General features: G+C 34.1%; 1 protein-coding gene across 5 annotated transcripts in view; it reads right to left on the minus strand.

Moving 5' to 3' along the window:
* Positions 1-13,870, minus strand: part of MAP2 (microtubule associated protein 2) — a 262,978-nt gene that overhangs the window by 193,118 nt on the left and 55,990 nt on the right. For all 5 annotated transcript variants that reach the window (XM_072961366.1, XM_031678227.2, XM_072961367.1 and 2 more), the window contains one exon: positions 7,075-7,123. The gene's annotated coding sequence lies outside the window, so the exon portion shown is untranslated. The remainder of the gene's footprint in view (positions 1-7,074; positions 7,124-13,870) is intronic.

Genomic DNA, 13,870 nt, shown 5'->3' on the forward strand with positions numbered 1-13,870 from the left:
TCTCTGAGTCCCTAAGAGAAATGGAAAGTCAAAGTGAAATTTAAGTCTTTGGATCTATAAAGTTGTCTATCTAATTAAACATCCTATTCAATGACTCATTTTTTCCGTATTTCCAAACTTATCTAAAATACTTGAACAATGAAAAAAGAAACTTGGAAATAAAAATAAGAATCACAACTAGAGAAGAGAATTCATGTAATTTTCCTTTCCCTAATGGTTTCAGAAATGAGGCCCTCTGTTCCTCCAAGGATACATATATGTTTTCTATCCCTGTTGTTTAATTTAGTCACCTTTAAGGGGCTGATATTCTTTAAGGCTGGCTTAAGACCCCTTACAGATGCCAGCATGGGTGTTTTTTTTAAAATGGGCAAACTCATTCTTGTACCTTCATCTCATACCTACAGAGCACTCTGGCAAGGCCCTAACACATGACAACATATTTAAGGACAAGATTGAAAAAGTATTTCCACTCTATAAGTAAAATATCTTCAGGCAAAAGACATCAAGTGCATTCATTTATCATTGTTAAGATTAATATCTTATAAATGAAGCCACCATTGAATGGTGTATATATGCATATTATAAGCAAGTAATTACACTTGGTACATGTGTATTTTTCTATTTAATGTTATCCCAAAAAAGACTTTATATTTTTAAGAACTATTACATTTCACAAGAAATAGTCTATTATAAGAATTGTATCCAGTTTAATGACTAAGTTCCTCTATTCATAAAATGAGGATGGTAATACTTAAAGTTCCAGACATCTATTTGCCTTCTAAAAACTAGCTAATATACTTCTTCTACTTTTAAACTATGAACTTTACTTGACAGACATACAACTTTTACCCTAATACAGAAAGGAGAGAGGGAGAAAAAGAGGGACACATAAGTAGATATATAGACAAAATGTTTGTGTAATGTATTAAGTATCTTTTAAAAATTCAGCTCTTCACTAATGAGATTTAAAATAGTGGAAAGAAAAGTAAACAAAGCAAAGACTGAATCAACAGAAGTTGATGGTCATAAGACACTGAATAATATGGAGTGAAACCAAATCCATTTTGGTTTGCATTATATGTAATATTCCTTTTTCTGCTATTCAACTGATGATTTTCTAATAGTAGATGAATAACTGATGAAACTTAGTCAGTCTCATATAGATTTATAGAAGCTGAGGAACAAGAAAGCATATCCCTTTTTAATAATATAAAGTTCTTACTTGCAATAAGTAGGCCATAAAAGAAATAAAGACTTTCTAAATGAATGGACTCTTTCTTACAGAAGAAGAAAATGTACTTCTTATGTTATTAAATCCTCCAAAGTGCCTTACTAAGATACAGGCCCAAATTAAAGTCATCATATTCTTTAATGATGTAAATAGTCTGCAAAAAGACCAGCTGTGCCATTCTTTGGAATGGCATTCTTTCTTTCAGATGAATTCAGGAAAAGAATAAAAATTAGTTGGTCAGTGCATTAAATCCACAGGATTGATCTCATAAGCATGGGGTTTGTATGAAAACATATTCAAGGGGTTGTCTCTTGTAGCTATTTGATACTGTAAACATTTACTTAAGACAAAAAGAATCAGCTAGAATTTTCTTTTTTCTCATGTGGAAAAAAATGGATCTGTTACTTGCTAGTTAAGATGTTTCCAGCGGGCTGTGTTTTCCTATGTATCCTCTGTGGCATCAACAAGCCTATTTCCTCAGGATGTTAAGACTCTGTCAAAATAAAGGAGCAATTCTGGAAACACAGGTTTCTGAGGCACTTTGTTTAGGTTATACGAAGAGACTGAGGAGTGACAGCAAGTTTGCCTTTCGCCCCCACTGCAACCTCCTCTCTGCCTCTCCCATTCCAAATCACGTGGCCTATTTCTTGACCGTATATGTTTGTAACGGGAAAGGATTACTGCTTACAAAAATAAGAAAATAAGTATTTATGATGCTTCAGAGTTCAGAAAGCTGCACACAAATTCTCCCAGGACTAACCGGTCTTTCCAGTTTGAAATCTGATTCAAGGCGAGCTCTATAGCTCGCCTTAAAGTGGTAAACAAATAATCAGGCATTTTACAAACCTTTCCAGAATCTCAAAGTCACTTTATCCCATTTCATTACGATAATTACAATTCTGGATATGTTTTCATCCATAAGTATATTTTTATATTATAGATGTAGGAGTAAAGTAGAATGACAAAACAATCATCCCTCTTACACCTTCACTTTTTTTAAATTCCCCAAATTAAACTGAATGATTGTTACTGTTTCAGATGTCTTTTGGGTGATTTTTTTGAAAGTCCTTGCTGTTTTGCTCAACTTTTTCCATCACCAAGGGAGAGAACACAGTGATTAGTAATTATTACACATATGTATACATATATATTATTTAGCTATGTATTTAGTTTACAAATATGTAATAAAATTGTTCATTGTTGCCTCTAATCTTTATAATTCGTTCAATAAGCATTTTTGGGGTGACCACTCCTATGAGGTCCTACTTAGGACACAGGCACAAGGTGATGTCCCCAGTTGCTATGAGTTGCTAGGGGAGATAAGGCAAATCTGTAAATAATCACAATAGAAAGAAGCATGAATGAATGTTATGAGAGATGTGTGAAGCAACACGAAGCAAGTTAGGGGGAAATAGAGCTTCTCCTTGAGGTGCTAACTGAAGGTCGACTAGCTGGTCAAAGACTTGTTTGTCTTGACTTTGGAGTTCTCAAACCATTGCAGCTTACTGGTAAGACATAAGAATATCCTTCTCCCACTTCCCATTATATCAGAGTATTAGAGTATTAGCATTTTCTATATTTTTTTAAGTGAAAGTCTGCTTAATTGTGCAATATGTTGCTTAGTTTGTTAACAGTATCTTTAATAAAAGATAATAACAGCACTCAGCAGAGTAGAGAGAAATCACTTTCTGCTCAGTTTAAAGCTACTATATGGGTGTGTGTATAGATAGATAGACAGATAGAAAGATGATTCTGGCTTCTTTCATTTACATATTTTATGACAATAATTTAAAGATATTCATTAGTTTTATTCCCTGTCTTGGGAGAAACACCACAATGTATTACTTATGTGAAAACTATGGGGAAAAAAAAGTCTTTGATAGAGATTTAATAAACGAATTGAAATCCTCCCCAGTTAAGATCTGTAAGTATATATTATCTCATGTAATCTTTAAATGAAGTATGTTATTTTTGCTCCCATTTTTTAGACAAGATAATAAAATCAGACAACTTGTCTATAAGCAGCTCAGAAGTCAGGAAGCATAGAAGGCATCAGAATTCAAGGCAGAAGGATAGACTAGAATTAGGAGAGAGACCCAAGTCCAGGTAAAAATACTGAGATATTGCAAATAGTCTGAATGTCCAACAATGAGTAAATGGTGAAAAGAATTATGGAATATCTATAGGATAAAATATTACACAGTCATTAAATTACATTTTCAAGAAATCAGAAGTTGATGATACAAAGATTAATTTCAATTTTGTGAAAACAAAGCAAGACAAAAGGTGGAGGGAAATATAAAATACTGGTAGCTGTATTAATAATAAAAAAAATCAGAAAAATAAATACACATTTTTTTAAAAGGTAAAAAGTGTAGTGTAAGAATCAGTATCAAGCTTGGCTTTCTAGTTTCTGGACTTTACTCTGTATCCCTTTTGTAATAACTTTAGGAAATTTAACCTTTTTTCCAATCTACATTCAGTAATATTGCATTTCATAGAATCTAACATACAATCCATTGTAACACACACTTTATTTGCCACCAAGAAAGAAGAAAAACAATTTGCCAATTTAACTATGGTATTTTTTGATTTTATAGAGTTTAATGTGAAAAATGCACATTTTAGACTAGATGAAATATTGCAAGGATATTTTGAAAAACGTTTATTAAGGTATAGTTGACATGTAACATTATATTAATTTCAGGTGTACATGATTTGATGTTTGTATATATTGTGAAATGATGACCACAATAAGCCTAGTTAACATTCATCACCATACATAGTTATAGAATTTTTGTGTGTGTGATGAGAACTTTTAAGATTTAGCCTCTTAGCAACTTTCAAAGGTGCAATACAGTATTATTAACAACAGTATCCATGCTGTACATTACATCCCATGACTTATTTTATAACTTGAAGATTATAAATTTTGACTCCCTTCACACATTTCACAAATATATGACATCTTTATCTATTTAGCCATAGACAGACACTTAGGTTTTTCCCATATCTTGGCTATTGTAAATAATGTTGCAATGAACATGGGGGTGCATATATCCTTTCAAATTAGTGTTTTTACTTTCTTCTGATAAATATTCAGAAGTGGAACTGATGGATCATATGGTAGTTCTATTTTTAATATTTTGAGTTCTATTTTTAATATTAATAATTAAATAATATTTAATATTTGAGAAACCTCCATAGTGTTTTCCACAGTGGTTGCACCAATTTATATTCCCCCCAACAGTGCACAAGAATTCTCTTTTCTCCGCATCCTCTTCAACACTTGTTTCTTATCTTTTTGATAACAATCATTTTAACAGGTGTGAGGGGATATTTCATTGTGGTTTTGATTTGCATTTCCCTGAAGATTAGTGATGTTGAGCATCTTTTCATGTACCTGTTGTCCATCTGTATGTCTTCTTTGGAAAAAAAATGTCTATCATATCCTCTGTCTATTTTTTAATTGAATTGTTTGGTTTTTACTCTTGAGTTATACATGTTTTTTTTTTAGTATATTTTGGGTATTAGCCCCTTATCAGATATATGATTAGCAATTACTTTCTCCCTTTCAGAAGGCTGCCTTTTCATTCTGTTGTTGGTTTCCTTTGCTGTGCAGAGGTGCAAGCACATTTCTGATACTCTATTTTATATATCCCTACTAACAACTTGCTTTTATCTAGCAACACTAGTTTTTTTTTTCAGCTAATATTATAGAAAAAGAAGCTTTTCTATGAGGGAAATCTCTATTTTTTTTTTCCTGAAGCAAAAGAACTTAGCTCCAGTTAAGTAAAGAATAGTAATTCTCATTATATATCACATTTTGTGTTGAGAATCTGGCTGTTTCTGGTGAATTAATATTTTTTAATATATTTTTTAAAAGCCTTGTAACATCTAGCTGCTTTTCCAAAATATAATTTAGATAACTGATTACCAAGTTTAATTTAAGTATCTTTTCATTCTCAGTTGGAAAGAGAAACAATATGGATTATACTGAACCACACATACCCAAACGGGAAGACCTGGTAATATGAGACACTCAAACATGTTTCCATTTCTATGTATATTTTATATATTTTGATCAATATATTTATTTTGGAATATGAAAGTCATCCTGACTTTTCACAATTAGACTACACTTAAAGTATGCTCACATTCCCACAAAAGAAACTCTCCATATGGAAGATGAGTAGATAATTAGATAGAGAAAAGTTTTTGTCTATTACTTTTATAGTTTTTTTAATCAAAATCTTTTATTTCCTTTCTTTTTACATGTTTCTTTTTAGTTTTTTTTTCCTTTCTGAAAAGTGGCCAAAATGAGATAAGACTTCAAGTTGTCATGTTGATCATATCAACCACAAAACAAAAATCCAAAATGGAAAAGGACAAATACAATTTACTTTTAATTAAAATTTAAAAGTAACAATTCAAAATATTAAAAATATTCCTGATTCAAAGATTTACACTTTGCCAAAAATCTCATTTTCCTTGTAATTTCTAGTTGGCAGATGGGTAGAAGCTGTCAGGGAAAGAAAATTAGCAAAAAGTCCAAAACATCTTACAAGAAATTCCATGTTTAAATGAATGCAAGTTTACATAGAATATTCTGAGAAATTAATATAAAAGGAAGCCAATGTTAGTGTCTTAAGTAAATTCAACTCTAAACTATATGAACACATAATGAAACAATGCAGGTTACAAATAGACTTCTATCACTTTTATAGACATGTTGCTTTTTTTCCTTAGTAAGTTGCCAATTATCAGTAGGTATGATTCCAACATATCCTATTTTCTACAATCCCTTCCTATTTCAAGAATAAGAAAGCACATGCTGTATATGAAAAAGAGAAATAACAGTAGTCTTGGGTACACATGCACATGCAGTGTGTGTGTGTCTGTGTGTGTGTGTGTGTGTGTGTGTGAGAGAGAGAGAGAGATGAATTAGGGGTGGAGGAGCAAGGTCAGAATTGAGGCCAAAAAAGATATATATTTACCGTGTGCCTGCTAGACACTGCAACCTGAAGGGTAAATATGGGCTTTTCAAGGCTCAATTCCTGATTAATGTAAGCATAAAGGGAAAGCCAATGTTTTTCTTTCTGTTAATTATTAATCAAAAGTCTATACAAAAAGTTTAGCAACACCTGGCATTTTGTTCTTACTTGAGCAACAAAAGCCCTTATTTCTTTCAGGGTTTAGTTTTTTATTTTGTTTTAAGTCTGGATACGTGTACTAGAGAAGAAAACAGAGGGACAAATGAACTTCTCAGCCTGCTGATGTGAGTGCCCTCTGAGGCTCTGTTACTACTCTGAACTCAGCTAAGCTAGTTTTGAGTCTCCCAGGACCAACTGATGAGAAAACAGAACAAAAGGAATGCATCTTAAAACTCGGCTAATTAGTTGAAATTTGCAATTGATGAGCAATTTTTCAACTCTACCATCCTTATTGAAATGTGGCTACCAAACTGTGGGCTTCAAAATTATTTTGCTGTGAATTCAGAAAGCTGACCATTCTTTAAAATGTTACAAAGAACTCATTCTTTTGCTGTGTACTTATTAAATTAATGAATTAGAATTGGATCTTTTTATTTCATCAAAATTCAGCAAGTAAGACAGGTAAAAGAAATGAAACTTGATAAACAAAAAAATGCTAACTATAAAAACAAACACTGTTCAGGAAAACATGTTTGTAAGTGCCCCAAGTCTGTCATATATCCAGTTCTCACCAAGTTTCAGCATTCTAACACAACTTACAAGAGTACTCTGACCCAGTTGTCCAAAGGCCCAAGATGCCTCTATTTTATTTCACAGTTTGTTTATAATCAATATAAACACAACACCAACCTTAATTCCAGCCAGCAGTCACAAGATACTTGGGGTCAGATCAATAAATCTGAAAGACAACCAGAAAAATATCCCATAAATTAAATTAATGGAATGATTTAGTGTTATTTTACTAGTGAGGAAGACGAAGTTACTTGCACCCTTGCGCAGAAAATGTACCACTGACAATACGTCCACATCCATTTACAAGCAGCGGTTATATAGTTACAAAACTTTAAATTTCATGTTTTCTAGATTTCATTTTAAAACAATATTAGATGTTCAAATTGGGTCCTATTTTTATTTTTAGCAGTTTCTATTTACTTGAAGTGGAACAATTCTTATGCTCATGTTCTATCACATCAACCAAAATATGTTGTTTAAACAAATTCTGTACTGAATGTACTACCATTTATCTTGAAAGATGTTTAACTAAAAATAATAAAGCAGATGCATTTGGATCCTTAATCGGATTTAACATCCACAGACAGTCTGCATATTAAAAGTAGCAGGATCAACAATCTGCTTAAAGGTAACAAAAGTCATGTAAGACAATTCCAATGGCAACCTAGCAATCTTCCCATTATTTTCCTACACCTAAGTCTTCCTACTAAATCATGCTGAGAAGGCACTGTCAACTGGAAGTAACCAGAAAGTTTATAAAGGGCAAAAGCAAACCCCAAGCTTCTGTGCCTAAAGTCAGCCTGTCTTTTGGACAGTTAGTAAAGAAAATAACTTTAAAATGACAGAGTGGGATTCTTGGCTTGCTACAGGGTGCATCCACGGCTAAAGCTCCAATATGAAAAAACCACGTTAGGTTTTAGAAATATGTTTGTGAGTAACTGGTTGGAAGTTAAAATATGTTCCATATAATATTGTTATAAGTGGTTCATTATTAGACTCCTAGATTAAGTCCAAAGGCTAATTAACCTAAAATCATAATTACTTAATGAAACAAATAGTCTAAAATAATATTCACAGATTTTGAGATATGTTAATTAGCTTGACTGTAGTAGTCATTTTACTATACATATGTATATCAAATCATGTTGTACACCTTAAATATACACAATCCTTACTGAAAAATAATATAAAGGAAATACTAGTAAACAAAGAAGTGTGACTGAAAATGAAATTCTTGATTTGTAATCTTAAGGGCAGGTGCTTAAATGCCCTTATCATATAAGAATGAAACTGTATCCATACAATTTAGATAAAAAATAAGGATTTGCAGGCATTTTGAGGGACTGAAGATTAATGGCTTTGATATGGCTACTTCCACTGCAAATATCTGACTTCATTTTATTTTGATACAAATATTCTTTTGCTATAAAGCCAACATTCCCAAATTGTGTGCCATGGCACCCTAGGATGCCACAGTAAATTCAGAGAAGGGTGAAATATTTTCAATATTTGAAAAAAAACAGTAATATCCGTCAGGGACCACACAAACTACTATCTTAGATGAGTTCAGAGTTTCAATATTGGATGATGCTACATTCCTTTCAATGATGCCATAGCTTTGCAAAGTTGGGGTTTTGATGGCATTTGTGATACAAAAGCAAATACTGCATGAAAAGCAGTGTGGAGTAAGAATGAGGATGACAATATTCAATCTGGCTCTTAGGTTGGAGGGCTGGGCAGTACCCAACAGGCACTCATATCCCACTAGTAAGTAACTATTTCTAAGTATAAAATAAACAGTTTTTTTCTTTCAATTTATGTGCATTTTTTTTTCAAAAGATGAAGAAGTTAAGACCTAATTACTTACTAAGCTAATTAAATGAAACTGTGAGGTACTTTAGTCTAGGGGTACCATGAAAAAAATTACTGAGAAATTCAGAATGTCATAAACTGAGAAAGTCTGGGACATTTTCTATTAAGCACTGCTTTTTGCTTTATTTTGCTTCATTTTTTTTTTGCTCCACAAATTTAAAGAAAAGAGAGAAATAGGAGAGATTATTAAAAAAAAAAAGACTAGTAAAAAGAGATATAAAAGGAGAGGATGAAAAATACTTCCCTAAAATCAGAGGGAAAATACTAGGAGACTGGGAAGGACAGAGATTCCACACAGTGAGTGACTGAACATGTGACGGTGTGCACGGACACGTAGGTGTGCATGTTCATGTGCGCCATGTGTACCAGAGTATGCATGAACACTGGGGATGAAAGGCAAAGAACACGGTATGGGCAGACTGTATGTGTGTACATTTTTAACCATGATGATTATCAGTCTTCATTCACTAAGAAAATGTGGTTCCCGAGTTGCCTGGAGTCAAGGAAAGACTCCATTGAACTGCATGTTTGTGTGCAGTTTTAAGTCTCGATTCACTATTTGATCACAGCCACTTCTTGCTAAGAGCTCTTTGGCATACTAGATCGATACCCTAACATCTTAATATTCTTTTAAATAGATTGGATCTTATCTTTTTTTGCATGCACTTTCAAATATACACTGTCACAGAAAACGCAAATTGAAACTTGTGGAGACTTTGTGATGCTGGAACCTGGCTGTTTGATATGTTCCATAATATGATTGGGAGGACATTCCAACCTGCTCCCATCACTGTTTCCCCAACCCAAACCCATTTCCAAGACATTTTCTTCACTTTCTTTTCAATATGGCATGCTTCAGATACAAACTTTGTTTAAGATATTAATGCTATTTTAATTATGTGAACCTAGTATTTGAACCCACAGGCTTAGCAAGGTGTTCAGCACACAGAAGAATAAATATTTGTTGAATGAACGAAAGTGCTTAGTGTTGCACTTTTCTGATGCTATTGTCAAATTTAAAGAAATAATTGAAAATTCCCTTTTTGGCAGAAATAAGAAAAAAAAAATCCCATCCTTGACCCACTTGATTTGCATTGAAAATATACAATAGAAACAGTTTGAAGGGAGAAGAGGTGTTCATTTTTGACCTGGTGAACTCACACTGTCTAGGGATTTTTGCTTGCTTGTTTGTTTTTCTTATCTTAAGGGGAACACATCCATTTGCAGTGCCTAGAGCAGCTGCTTTGTCAAAAACTCTCTGAACCCTTTTTTTTCCCACCCAACCCAGTTATTGAGCAAATAGGCACAGAATAGTGAAGATTTATGTTGCCCTAAGGCTCAGCCCTCACTGTGAACATCTGCCATTTCAAACACAGAGGTCAAGACTTTCTGTGTAGTATTTTGCTAAACAATGCCCACAGCATAACTCAAATGAAATTCTTTTCAATAGCATCTGCTTCCAGGCAGCTTAACTTCGCATATTAAAAGCACCACTTCTTCATCCTCTAAGTCTCCTTCTCCACACCAAAACGGTAGGGAAAATGTTGGAAAATAATCTTGAGAGTTAATTGCTAAAGCTTTTCCCCCCTCTTTTTCCAATGAAAAATAATCTTATATCTACTACAAATCATTTCGTGATGGTGAGATTGAATTATAAACCCTGTATCAGACTGAAATATTCCTGCTTACATCTCACAAGGAATAAAAATTGAAAATAGCAGACATATTTTTGCTATTGGATTATCAAGCTCAATTGTCAATTGCAAACCACCTTTCACACTTCCTGTGTTTCTCTCTTCTTAAAGTTGCACAGGAGTCTCAATTTACAGAAACTGTGACTGCCTGAGTAATAGAAAAGTTGTTGCTTGAGTTTCAATTTACAGATACAAATGTAGGGACTACTACAGTTGTAAATTAGAATTAAAACTTGATTCTATTTTTAAAATATATTTAAGTGCTTTTTTATATGTTAATAAATACAATCCTCATATTGTTAAAATACAGAACATTTTTAAAAACAATAGTAGTTTAGTATTTCGAGGATCCAGTGTTCTTTACCATCAAAGAGCTTACTTGGAACCTAGTGGGATAGGGGTGGTTATGAAAGGCAAAAGACAAAAGGCCATGATACAAAGCAGAATATGCCACTGTCACAAAGAAATACTGACAAAGAGCTATGGAGATGAGAGATCAAAGAAGAGAGAAAATGAAATCTTGTTATATAGATAAGGATTCACAGAGAAGGTGCATTTGAGGCAGGCCTTGAAGGAGGCAAAGGATTTCAATAGGTGGAGATATAATGGGAGGGAATGAGACCAACTCAAACAATGGACTCAGCAGAAACAAGTAATGAAAGAAGCAAGACCCAAGCGATATTTGGAAAATGCCTGCAGTCCTACCGGGCTGAAGTATGATATACTAGAAAAGCAATAACTGAGCCAAAGTTAGGCAGTAATGACCTTGAACGACAATCTGAGGATGATGTAGAATTAAATATTAATTCTGTGTGCAAAAGTGAACCGCTGAAAGTTTTCTATTCAAGAATGACATAATTGGGACATTTACATGGCAACACTGTGCAGACTGAATCAGAGATGAAGAGAGATTAAAGAATAGACCCTTTAGGTGACTCTTTCAGAAGTCCAAGTAATGGGTAATGAAGAGTCAGCTTGGGTAGAGACAGTGCCAATGCAAACAAAGAAGAGTGCCCCAACCACTGCATAGGAGAGTGTCTTAATCCGCTCAGGCTACAGAACAAAATACCATAGACTGAGTGATGTAAACAATAGAAATATATTTCTCACAATTCTGGGGGTTGGAAGTCCGAGATTAGGATGCCAGTTTGAACAGGTTTTGGTAAGAGCCCCCTTGTTGGCTTGGAGATAGCCACCTTCTACGTCCTTACTGGGTCACTTCAAATATGGGCTCTGCCTTTGCGACCTTGTTTAACATTAGCATCCTAAAACTTTATCTCTAAATACAGTCACGTGATTGGTTCAGGGCTTCAACATATGAATTCTGAGTTGGTGTATAACCTGTGGGACTTAGGGATTGGTTGGATATGACAGGCATGCGACAGGGAAAAGGAACCAAGAGAATTCTAAGAGTTGGGGACAAACAGATTCCCAGAAAGATGGTGTCATTCTTATAAACAGGGAAGGCTAGAGGGAGAACAGGTTGCTGAGAGAAAGTAAGAAGGTGATAGGCTTTTTGAGACCCATTAAGTTTGAATTTCCTGCAGGATAATCAAAGGAAGGTATGCATCAGACAACTAACTTATTCATGGAGGGTATGATTTTATGTGATACGCAGAAGTGTGAAACCTTACTTAACATTAAAACAGAAAGAAATGAACACTGCAGTGATATAATGAGGCTAAAATACATCAATATAGGATCAGAAGTGTATGTGTGTTCCAAATCATAGAATTAGGTTGTCTAGCCAGCCTACCGTTATTGTATATTTAATCACACTTTGCCTTGACAGATAGGTATAACAGGGTACTGGCTCTGTGGAAGCCCATACTGTTAGTGATGAACGCCACATTCTGCCTGCCCAGACTGTGGGTGGCTCTGGGTCAGTGACCCAGCAAATTCATGTTTGTATCTCAAGCACTTAGCGTGGTATACGGTACAAAGTTGGGGATCTATAAATGGGAATGAGTCACTCCCCAGAAAAAGAGGCTGAGTCATGGGCACTCCAACTAATCTCACCTCTAGACTTCGTATTATTCACATAAAACAGCAAACCAGGAAGCAAGGCACTAGGTATGGTGCTTAATGGAATGTTCGGAACACATACTCTGACAGGTTCGCCGCAGCTGCTGTGACAATGCTTGGAAATAGAGGTGAAGGCTACAGAGGATCAGTTCCATGCTGAGATTTTGTATCTAATTCACCCATCTACTGTCACAATACAGGAAAAAAACGACCAGGTGATGTAGCAACCAAAAATAATAATAAATATCCATTTAAAATGGAAGAAGTTTTAAATGCCTCAGTCATGGAATTTGCTTTATGAAAACTACAGTACTATCTCTAATACAAAAATAACAATAATAGGAAATAATCTTTGTTTCATATAAACCAGGCATTGTATAAACTATGTCATGAGCATTATTGATTTAATCGTCACAAGAACAAATAAAGCAAATACCATTATTATTCACAGGAGGAAACTAAGCTTAGAAAGATTAAATATCTGGCACCTATGGATTAAAACTGATAATTAACTGATATTACAGAAATGCCATTTATGAAGGCAAAAAATGACAACTATACTCCGAGATAAGGTGAAATATATACATATATGTGGTGCCTGGCCGGCGTATTTTTATATATTTTTTTCATCTTTTGTTTTGAAGTGAAGGCACTGGTAGTTTTTCCTGTGTGATTCCTTAAGGAATTCTAGCATATTCAAATTCAGGCAGAAACAATAAGGGTAAGAATGCTTTGGAAACACCATAAGAAAACAAATGACAAAATTTTGAAATAGGAAGCACCCAGACTCCTGTAGTTCTTTCCCTAAGTTTTTTCAGTGGAACAAAAATTTTGGAGGATGGCAGCATTTATTTTTTCAGAAGCTTATGGCAAAAAGGCCTAATATATCCTCATCCCACGTCCTTTTATTGTTCCTTCCGTGTAATTTTTGTGCTATCAATGTTAGGCATATAAATGGTTTAAGAAGTTGACCTGTTCAAGGCTTATGATGAAAAACAGCAGGAAGAAGTATGCTTTATTTGAGAGCTAAAATGGGTCTGAATAAGGCTGTATTTATTTTGATGAGATAGTACAGTTGAGTGAAGATGGAATCTGCAAAAGCCAATGAGCTTATTTTTTTTCTCAGTACAAAAACCTATCTGCTCACTCAGATCATTAGTCTTCAAAATCCACGGTTATCTTTGAAATAGCTTTATCGTAAAGTGAATGCATTATTAATTAACTGTTCAAAATCTTTAATGGAGCACCTTCTCAGTAATACTTGGATTTACAGCTGAGATCTGAAAAGATGTGGGATATCTGTGAGGCCCTCACTGAGCAGG

This window comes from Vicugna pacos, chromosome 5 (assembly GCF_048564905.1).
Source record: "Vicugna pacos chromosome 5, VicPac4, whole genome shotgun sequence".
NCBI lineage: Eukaryota > Metazoa > Chordata > Mammalia > Artiodactyla > Camelidae > Vicugna > Vicugna pacos.